Source organism: Chinchilla lanigera, unplaced genomic scaffold, assembly GCF_000276665.1.
Source record: "Chinchilla lanigera isolate Chin_1 unplaced genomic scaffold, ChiLan1.0 scaffold00044, whole genome shotgun sequence".
Classification (NCBI taxonomy): domain Eukaryota; kingdom Metazoa; phylum Chordata; class Mammalia; order Rodentia; family Chinchillidae; genus Chinchilla; species Chinchilla lanigera.
Window position 1 is genome coordinate 13,368,352 of NW_004955445.1, and position 10,003 is coordinate 13,378,354.

The window sequence follows — 10,003 nt, forward strand, 5'->3', positions numbered from 1 at the left end:
TTTAAGCCTTCATGATCGGGGGAATTAGTAGCTTGGATCAGAGTGATAGAAATTGTTAGAACTGATCAAATCAGTGGTAATTTTGGAGAGCTGATAGACCATGGCATGAATGATGTGGGAGTCAATTAGGAAATGAAAGAATGTAGAATGACCCTATAGGGTTTGAACCTGAGTAACAAAGGGGATGACTGAGCCTTTAATGGAGAAGGGGAAGAGTGGAGAAAGATGAGTTTCTGGGAAAGGGAGAAAACCAATCAATACTTTGGTATTCTGTGTTTGGTGTTTTAAATTTGAGATATCTGTTACACATTAATTGGAAATGGTGAGTTACCATGTATAAATGTAATTTGGAGATCAAGGGTGATGGCCAGACTAGAGGTAAAAAAAAAAAACCAAAAGGCATCAGTACATAAAAATCCAAAGCACTTAGAGCCCTCTGGCTCCAGGATCAGAGTGCTGGACCCAGAAACGAGATCATGATGAAAAGGGAACAATAAGTGATTAAACAAATATATGGTGGGATTTATTCCAAATATATGTTTCTAAAATTTAGCTTTCAGAAAAGAGCTGCCCTGATTTTGATTCCTGACAGAAGTCTCTTACTATGGGAATGTACTTTCAATTTCTTTATTTTGAACAAAAATCTTGTATAGGGAAGGAACATCAGCCTGAAATGACCTCAATCAATGCTGGTTTGTGATGATTAAAGATGTCACCCGACAGGGCCAGTAAGGGAGGAAGGCAAAGAAATCTGACGCAGATTTAGTAATTATCGCTGGAGGTATCACCTCACAATTGCAACTGTCAGATGTCTTTGTAAACAAGCCTTTTAAAGCTCACTTTAAAATCAATACGGGAAATGGTTGTCTGTGAAAATCATGCACATTCACCACCAAGACAAATTAAACTCCAAAAACCTGTCCTCACATAATGGGTTATTGTGTTTGGGATGAAAGTATCTGTAGTAGCAAAAATATAGGTTCAAACATGCACATATCTCACTGCCTCAAATGGAAATGAATACTGTGCTGACTATTGTGTTGGATGATCCAAAAATTGGCTCTACCAACGACAGAAACACTGATGTCCAAGATGGTAGTGAAGAGTTTGAATAAAACTGTTTGTTAGACTAGGACTGGCAGAAAGCAGTAAATTCAAATTTTTATACTATATAATTTTAAGTTGTATATGTAATGAACTTATTCTAATAAGATTTATAACTAAACATTTACTTCAGCTGTGCCCTCAAGTTTGTATTACATTTAAATTGGACAACATTTTGAGAGTATCCTCAATTAGAGAATAGGTAGAGGTACTTTTTGTTCTGGGTTGCCCTCTCTTTAAGCACATACGATATCAGCTACAATACTAAATGAAACTTATAGCATGCTTTCATGCACACACAAAGATGTCACGCAGGTCCAGGCAGAATCATTGAAGCTAAGAAAAATCAGAGTCACTTCATCAGTAAATACCTGTTGGAGTGTGACACTGGTGGCCCTTAACACAGACAGCTCCACAGGGCTGGCGCAGGCCTGCACCTACAGCATTGCTGGTGGTTGCAGCTCTCATGGGCTATCTTGGGCTGTCTTTGCTCATTCCTTGTGGCTTTCCTAAGATGTTCCATGTGACCGGCTTTTCCAAGTTTGTGGGGTCTCCAGTGCACATTCAGCTTCACTCTCACAGCTTCACATATTGACCTCCCAGGCCTTCTTCTGAAATCTGAGTGAAATACTTCCTGACCTCAAGACTGTTGCATTCTGCATGCTTGCAAAACCAGCACCATTCAGATGATGCCAAGGATAGCTGCCAGCTTGAGCAGTAGATGGACCCCCTTATCGTGGATGTATGGGTGTCTGAGACCTGCATGGCTGAGCAGTATGAATCAAATCCCAGGAAAAAAAATTTCCTAAGTTGCTGAGATTTTTTTCCTTGAAGTGGTGTCTTGGGCTCTCTTCTCAAATGAAAGTTTCTGATGCACACCTGTAATCTCAGAACTTGGGAGGCTGAAGCAGGAGGATCACTGCAAGCTCTAGACCAGCCTGGGCTACAAAGTGAGCTTAAGGCCAGCCTGAACTGCATAGCAAGACCCTGTCTCAAAAAAACAAAAACAACAGCAACAACAACAAAAAAAACTCAAAAAACCAGCAAATGAAAGTTTCACAGATTTGCACCTTGGAGCCTTCAATGCATATGGGTGTTTTTGCCTTGTAGATGCCTGCCTCAAGGCATATTTCCTATTCTCTTTTTGTAAAGTACTTTGCTTGTTTTTAATACTAATTCTTTCAGCAATTGCTCTCTCCTCTGCTCTATCTTTGTAGGTTCTTTATTTCTGACAAAACTGAAAACCTTTTAAATGGGCTTTTTGCTCTTTTTTCTTACATTAGATCTTACTAAAAGCAGAAGCAATAACCACGCTACAGACTAAATGTTGGGCTGCCTTGAAATTTCCTCCACCAGATTAATTAGTCCACTGCTCTTAATCTTAGTCTCCTGCAAAGTCTCAGGACATGGGCAAAATGTACACAAACTCTGCCAGAGTATAACACATGTGACCTGGAATCCAACTACCAACGGAGTTCTTGTTCTCAACTGGAACCTCCTCAGCTAGTCTTTATCATCTGCATTTTTATCACCATTCTGGTCTTCTGAGCTCTGGCAGAATCTCTTACCGAGCACTCCTTACAGTACTTTAGGGCTTCTCTATCTAGCATCTCCAAATCTTTCCAAACTCCTCCCTCAAACCAGTTCCAAAGGCTTCTGAACCACATGGTCAGGTATAGTTGTAGCAATGGCCCCACTTCTCTGGTATTAAAATCTGGCTTACCTTTCTCATCACTGGGAGAGTGAAAAGAAGGAGAGGTTTATTTGGGCTCATGTTTCTCTCCATAATTAGTTGACATCTGAGGCAGGATGGTATGGTGGAGAAATAGCTGCTCATATCATGGCTCCCAAGAATCAGAGAGTGAAGCGTGGAGCCATGAAAGGAGACAGGTACCCTTTTAGGTTATGCCCAAGGTTTTGACATCTCTTTGATACAGTTGATCCACCTCCTACAAAAGGGGAAAAATTGTAGGCACCCACCGTGGGACAAGATACTTCCCCTGCTCCCTGCTGCACAGTGGACTCAACAACTACAGGAAAAACATACCAACTTCCAGTTAAGAATCATGACTTGAACCTAAGCCTTCAGCTCTGCTGCCTTTAGAAACCTCATTAAAACAACAGGAAAGAGGTTAATAACAACAAATAGGGCATCTGTTAACAAAGACCAACAGGAAAAAAACAGCAACAAAATTTGGTAGCTGGAAAGCAGATAGATAAATGACCCTTAAACAAGAACTAATAAAGCTGAGTTGTAAGGCAGCAAAGGATGAATCCAAGAACCAATCCAGTTTACAGAAAGAGTCCCCATATAACTCAGCAATAGTCATCCAACATCTCTGGAAATAGTGGTAAAGATCTGATTAAACATTCAAAGACTGATTGAATATCTGTTTAAGAGACAGTTTAAGAGATAGCACTGCACCCCAAAGTTTCATACCCAGGCAGAAGACAGAATATCTAGTCCCTGCCTGAGGGATACCAGGCATAGTTGGGGGACACAAAGGAATTAAACAAACATATACATCCTGGATGGTGAAACTCCCAAATCTCTTCTTAGTTTACACAGCTCTGGTGACTAGGCCTTCTTCCTCCAGGCGGGAGACTGCACAAGTCTGCTCCGGGGAGCCTCCCAGCCCAACAGCAAAGAGCTGAGACACTCACATGAGGCTGCCCATGGAAAAGGTCATTCACAGCACCAGCTTCCAATAACCTTTTGAGCCCCCCATTCTTACATATGTACAAATGACTAAAGATCATCAGACATCTGAGGAAAGCCTTTAACATGCAAATTGGAGAACAAAACCAAAAAGCGGAGTATGGTAGGCAGATAGCTCCTCAAAGTATCCACGCCCTAATTTTCAGAACAAGTCACTATGTTAGGTTATATGACACTTCTGCAGGTTTAAATTTGCAAATGCAATTAGAGTTGCTAATGGCCTGACTCTGAGATGAGGAGATTATCCTGGATTTCCCAATGATCCCAATCTAATCATGTGGATCCTTTCATGCCAAGAATTTTCTTTTGTCATGGTCAGGAGGAGATGTGACAACCAAAGAAGAGTCATAGAGATGTGACATTATCGGCTTTAAATATGTGGGAAAGGGGCTAGAAAGCAAAGAATGTGGGTGGTCTCTAAAAGCTGGAAGAAGGCAACAAAATATTTTCCCCAGAGCCTCCGGAGGGAAATGGTCCTTCCAACACCACGATTTCAGCTCGGTGAAACCATGCTAAATTTCTAACCTACAGGACTCTAAAATAATATACTTGTGTTAAAGTTTTACAGCTGCAATTAGAATCAATACAGGAGTGTTTAGAGAAACAGATATGATTCAGGGAGAAGAAAATATCTTTTTAAAAAGTATTAGTTTCCTCAAAGGGATGAAGTACCACAAATGTGAAATAGGAATAGGATTCTATTTTAAGAAAAGCAATATTCTGAGACCAAAACAGACCTCTTAAAGTTAAAAATATGGTAGGAGAATTTTTAAAAAGTCAGCAGCAGGCTTGAAAGATATAGATGAGGATATCTCCCAGAAAGTAGATTAAAAAAGACAAAGATCTAGAATACAGGCAAGAAAAGAGGAAAATGAGAAAACATTCTAAAGACGGTTATCCCCAAATAAAGAGTTCCACCAATAACAGAAAAACACAGGGGAGTTTATCTGTGACAAAACAATACTAAAAATTTCCCCAAAGTGGAACGTGACTTTCCAAATTGAAAAGACCCACAAGTACTCAGTAAGATGGATAAAAACAGGTCCACACTAAAGTACATTACTGGGAAATTTCAGAACATCTGTCCAGTTCTGAGGGGAATATAAAAGAGCCAACTACAAATAATGAATTATCAACATCTCTCTGGCTCTGACTATTGTTACTTGATATATTTTTAGAACACATTTTTAGATGAATATAGGTTTCTGTTGGTTACGGTTTTTGTCATATTGTTCCTTTTCTTACTATTCAAGCTCCTGCTGTGGTCATTATGGTATTTTTATGTTAAATATTATGTTGCACGTCAGGATTTCCGGTCTTTTTGATGTCTGCATTTAATATGGTGTTCGATTTTTCCAAAGTTCTTTGTCTTTTTTATTATTTCTTATTTTAAAAGGTATAATACTGATTATTTTAAAAGCATAATCTGAGGTATCTATGTCTTCCTATTAGTAAGTTTAATTCATTTGCATTTATTGTAGTTTTTGTTGTTTCAGAACATATCTCACAGTTTATACTTATAAGGATCTCTAGTTGTTTCTTTTTTCTCTGCTGCTGTCTTTTGATAGAATTTCCTTTTGTTGGTTTAAAGTTTATATTTTTGGTCTTATGTTGGTTGTCATTAATTTAAGATCTTTTAACCTTTACTTCTTAAGTATATTAACCTTTAGTTCTTAAGTATGACAATATTTATAGCTAGTCTTTCTTGTTTTATCTATTCTTTGCAGTATCTTCTTGATATTGCTCTGATTCCTTTTTGGTGGCAATCTGCTTCATCTCCAAAAACATAAAGTTTTCTTGGATGTGCCTGTGTGCTGCTGGAACATGGATGTGGATTTCTCCTTATTTCTTTTGTTTGGTGTTCTGTAAGCTTTTCAAGCCAAGGACTCTTATTTTCAACTTTAGCAAGTTGAATCTTCACTATTTCTTTAAATATTTTATTTTATCCATTTTTCTCTCTCCTACAGTTCTTATTTTCTGAATATTGGCACTTCTACATCTGTCTTCCCTATTTGAAAACATTTAAGAATAGTTCTTTTTCCTGTTCATCATTTCCTGCTACTTTTTGGAAGAATTCCTCAACTTGATTCTCCATGTAATTAGCTGTTCTCCAGCTATTTCCATCCTGCTGGCAATCCATCTCTTGTGTCCTTTACTTCAACTATTGTACTGTTCACACCTAAAAATTTCCACTTGGTTCTTTTCAATGATTTCTTGCTTTTTCATCATGTGCTTAACCTCTTTCGTTATTTCCCAAATTATTTTTATAATGTTTGGTCCAAATTCTGGATCCATTTCCCAATTATTCTCCCTCAGGTGGGTACTGTTTATTTCACAAGCCAGGTAATTGCAGGTGGCTACCTAGGTATTTCGGGCTGGAAAGTTTGTGTTCCCATGACGGGGTCAGCTACCTGTCTGGTGAAGCGTATGTGTGAAACCCGAAAGGCCCGGTTGTCATCTATGTCCCTTCAGATAGATACGAGTTACATGAAAGGACCGATGGCTAAGGAAGCTCACACACCACAGCAAGAGAGTTAGCATCCCTCTTTGCTGCCAGAGTAGATGACAAGTCCTCTGGTTAGGATTTCAATGGCATCAGTTCCTCTCTCCACAGAGCACCCAGCTGTCTTGTGTGCCTTCCTGACACTGTTGCTCCTGATGGCTACCGTGAAGTGGAAGTCAAAGGTGGCACCAAGGCATCTCTGGAGGAGAGACAAGAGCAGAACTTTGTAAGATTAAAGATCCTCCCACCAACCCAGTGGGTTTTAATTCTGATTGTGCTGCAGAATCACATGTGGAGCATTTTTTTAAATACCACCTTGTCACAGACGAACAAAGTCAGAATATCTGGAATGAGGCCTAGAGGCGGATATTGATTTTTTTTAACATTGTATTTTGGAAAAAAAAAAAAAAGAAGAAAGGGAGAGGAGAAGGAAAAGGAATGAGCTTACAAAACTGTAGGGAAAAAATAGTACAGTGAATACCACTATAGTCCACCCTAAATTGCCACATTTGCTCCCTCCCTTGCTCTCCTCTCTGTTTGAGGAGTTTTGCTGATATATGTGAAAGCGAGTCACAGACTTCTAATGGTTCAAAGTGAATCTGCTAGGAACAAGGACATTTTGCCACATGTTACTGTTACCTGGTGTGAATGTTTTTAAAAGCTTCCAAGGATGAATTTAATGAGCAGCAGGATTGAAAATCAGCTCCCTGACCTCCCTTCCCACCCCTGCCTCTGGGTGCCCTATCCCTCCTCCCCAGCACACATGAGTGTGCATACGTATTACACAAACACACGCTCACACACATACTCCAGCTGAAAGCTACCTTCTAACAGCCCAGTAGATTCTCACTGTTCTCAGTTCCTCAAATCCACATTTCCTCCCATGTCTGTGGCTTCTCCAGAGTAGGTTTGAGGATAGAATCCACCCACATGGGCTCCAAAGTCACCTTGACAGACCTGAAACCCTGAAGCTCTGCATATTTTTTTTTTTTTTTTTTGGTTTTTCTCCAGTACCGGGAACCGAACTCACGACCTTGCGCTTGCCAGGCAGGCGCTTTTGCCGCTGAGCTAAATCCCCAGCCCCTGCATATTTATTTTATAACATTGATACATTTGGTCACATCTAACTCTTGCTAGAGGAGAAACCAGAGGAGAAATCAACATTTTAGGCAAAATATAGCAGTCTGAAAAAGCCGAAGGCAATCTGCAACCCTAATGCAAAATAAAGTCTGATCTTGAATTTCTCCATAAATATTCTTGAAAGTATTCAAAATATTTCTTTAGTGAGAGCCTGATACACAAAGTCTAACAAGCTGCCCATGGGCCTATTTCTGCATGGGTTTTAGATGCCTGATATGGTGTTTTCAGTTATATGATCTAGTCCTGAAGCTCCCTTTTTAAAAAAAAATTCTTGAGATAGTGCATCTTTCCCAATACCATCACCAAATTGGGTATTATAAAATTGTAAATTTTTCCTGATCTGATGTGCAAGAGATGTCTCAAGGTTGTTTTAATTTACATTTCATTGGATATCAACAAGGTCAAGCATCTTTTTACATAGTAATGCAGTCACTTATAAATTTTATTGGATATTCATAATGTTTGCCAATGTTTCAAAAGAGATTTGTATATAAAAAGTGAATAGTCTTTCTCACCCTCCAATCCTACCTTGAAGTAATCACTGTTTATTTTCCGGTCATTTTGTGACCTCCTAACTCTTTCTTGACATCATCCAAATATATATACACATAGAAAGTTCTAGAATGATGAATCCGAACCTGCCAAAGTAAAGTATGAGGATCAGGGGAGAAAATCCGTCCAGTATAGTCAGAGGCAAATAGAAATCCTAAACAGAATCCTATTCAATGATTAAGAAAGAAACAAAAGGACACATAAGCAAAAACTTTGAAATGAAAGAAAAGGAAATAAACAAATGGCACAGAGAGATGAAAAATATGTTTCTGAGAATTGACCCCCTCCCATAAAATAACTTGAAAATTTTGGACAAATTTACTCTCTGCCTTTGGTGAAATGGGAAAAAAGCTCAAGGATTCCAAAGGAAAAAGGGTGAGAAATGAGATTCCAGAATAACAGTGCCTCATAAAGTTGGAGATCTATAAGCTCTATGGGTTTATGCCCCAGTAATCCTACTTTCAGGTAAATTCCTGTTCATGGGTTACAGTCATGTTTGTACATAGGCTCAAGGATATTTACCACAGCACTAATATTATTAGGAAGAAACATGGGAAGCAACCTAAATGCCTACCAGTAGGAGACTGAACGAGTAAATTTTAAATATTCTTACTCTATTAAGGCAAATGAACTAGGTCTACTGTACTTCTAAAAAAGTGGATAAATCTTAAAAAGCACATGTGGAGTAAAATTATGCTGCAAAAGAACACAAATCCTACACATTATTTGATGCAGATATCAAAACCATTCCCTGCCATGTTGTATATGATCTGTGATCACACACAATGCAGTAAAAGTCTCAAAACATGGGGCAGACATGTTACCTTTCAAAGCTGGGTAGTGACCATGGTTACTCTTGGGGACTGGTGTGTAGACAGCTCCAAATGTCCCTATTATGTTTCATTTCTTTAAAAGAACTGTTATTTCTCTATAATGGAGCATGGATGAACTGAAGGAGAAGGAAGGAGCAAGAAATGAAGACAAATCCAAGCAAATATGGCAAAATGTAACATTTGCTAAATCTTAGTGATAGATTTGTCAGCATCATTTGATAATATTAATCTGTGCACTTTCTGGGTGGCTGTAACTTTTCTGGATTTAAAAAAAAAACGTTATTAGGATGATGGAAATGTTTTGTGTCTTGAGTGTCAGGGAAGATTGATGAATGTGGACTTCTGCCAGAGCTCATCGAACTGGACCCTTAAAATGGGTGCAGTTTATCATATGGAAATTATAGTAAAGTTGAGTCTAAGAAGAATTAAGTAAGCATTCAGCCTATCCTATGGCCCCTGGTTCCAGACAGAAGTGGAGGGAGGGGAAAGATGCCAGAGAGTCTGAATCGGGCTTGAGGGTCTACTCCCCAAGCAAGGGCCTACAGGGCCCCTGGGCATTCAGATCACAAGGAACACCCTTTGCTTTGGGGGAAGAGTGGACTGAGTCCCTACTCTCAGGGTTTTCAGAGCCTCATTTTTCAGCACTGAAGGTGAGGAAGAGCAGCCTGCTTCTGCAATGAGTCCATCATGTTCCTGACACCTCAGTATTCTCTCCATTTAATTTTTCAGGAGCACCAACAAATCAGAAAAGAAGTCTGCCCTGAAATTGCTATTTGGACGAATGTGACATTTGTAGGCCAGCGACAGTGGCTGTGTTTGCAGCGCACAACCTCGTCTCAGCCCAGCTCCCAAACAATGCACACACTTGTAGCAGGGGAGTAGCAGCCTGGATGGAAAAATACAGCTCTCAGTAAGGCGGGGAAGGAAAGAGGAAGGAAAGGAGGACAACAGCCTGGCTAAAATCCATCACACACTTGTTGTGCGCCCAGCCCACTGTCTCCATGCATCCCCCAAGCACAGATTGTCACCCCCATTTTAGAGATGAGGAAACGAGCCCAGAAAGGGGATGTACTACTTTGCCAAGACACAAAGTTGAGAAATAGCAACGTTAGATCCGACCCCATCTGTTTGATGTCAAATTCCTGATCAGAT

At 39.6% G+C, this 10,003-nt stretch overlaps 1 long non-coding RNA gene across 1 annotated transcript in view; it reads right to left on the reverse strand.

The window, feature by feature from the left end:
* Positions 1–2,817: 2,817 nt before the first annotated feature.
* LOC106149393 overlaps positions 2,818–10,003 on the reverse strand; it is a 17,516-nt gene continuing 10,330 nt past the window's right edge. The window contains exon 3 of the long non-coding RNA XR_001235545.1: positions 2,818–6,525. This is a non-coding gene — a long non-coding RNA (uncharacterized LOC106149393). The remainder of the gene's footprint in view (positions 6,526–10,003) is intronic.